Below are 1,517 nucleotides of genomic sequence, written 5' to 3' on the forward strand. Positions count from 1 at the left end.
TCAAATTTAGAAATCAAATTTAGAATATAAATAATTAGTCATTTAATAGATTAAAGTTGAGACCGTTTCATAAATTAAATTTGATATGCTCTTTACTCTGGGAAGAACACAATAAAACAATAAAAGATAATGAGCAAATTCAAAATATTTCTTTCCGTCATTTTATTCAGAAAGCTGATCTTATATTGGATGATTTCAACAAAGAGTGACACATGTCCTTTACAATAATAGAAAAGATTTCTAGATTACAAAAAAATCCAACTCACAAACTAGGTTAAAAATGTAAACTGGGAACTTCTAGGTTGAATGAACCTTCTAATGGACTTTGTATAATTAGTTCATTATCAGAATTTGTATATAAAATAGTTTGTATGATTAATAAAAAGTTATAATTAATTTGAAAATTAGAATAAATTTATCTTTAACATTATTTATAAATTTTTAGTTATTTATTATTATTGATTCTGATTACCCTCTATTTTTAAATTATATTTTAATTTTGGATTAATCAGCTAAAGTTTTGGTAGTTAAAAATCAATTTTGATTCTAATTCACAATTTAATTATAATTTTTTAATAATAATATAAACTATTTTAAATATTAATAATTTTTAATTTTATTAATATAATAACTAATTATTTTTATATTTAAATTTAGTTAATATTTAGTGACTTGATATATTTAGACAACTCTATCAATCTTATTCCTGATAAATAAAAAAACTAAAAATTACTATATATATATATATATATATATATATATATATATATATATATATATATATATATTATTTTGTGTAAGAAAAGTGGTCGTACGTGACACGTGAAACATATCAAATTTACCCACATAATTCTTGACTTTCCCTTCCCTTGTTCTCTACCAACCCTACTTTTCTCAAGGTTTCTCTTGGATTTTGATGTAGGTTCAGAGTCCATACAAATGAACTATTATACAATGTATCTGGCTGTTTTAAATATTAAATTAATTATAGATTAGTATTAATTAATAATTAATATATTGTGTTTTGTTATTATTTGATAATTTGAGATATAATTATTATTATTCTATTATTAAGTATACGAATATTTAAATGAAATTATGATAAGATTGAACTAATGATAAATTGAGTCAATATATACCATTGAGGAGTGTTTGCTTGTTATAGGAATTACAAATTATCATCCATCAAACAAATTTATGAACACACAATCTCCTAATCTCTAAATAAATTTCTAGAACAAGAGTTTGACAGTAGATATAATAATTGAATTACTTTAATATTGTTCTACAAAATTCTATCATTATATCTCTGTATATTCAAACACAACCACCGAATCTGATTTTGTATTGGACATAAAATGTGTCATTTGCCTGAACTTCATGAATCATTAGCAGCATTCTATCCATGAAAAATATGTGGTTGATTTGGTCGAACAAAATTACAACTAAACAAAACTTACCCCATAACCATTTTGATTCCACCCACAAATCACATACAACAAAAAATCACAGCTCCT

This window comes from Vigna unguiculata, chromosome 9, assembly GCF_004118075.2.
Source record: "Vigna unguiculata cultivar IT97K-499-35 chromosome 9, ASM411807v1, whole genome shotgun sequence".
Classification (NCBI taxonomy): domain Eukaryota; kingdom Viridiplantae; phylum Streptophyta; class Magnoliopsida; order Fabales; family Fabaceae; genus Vigna; species Vigna unguiculata.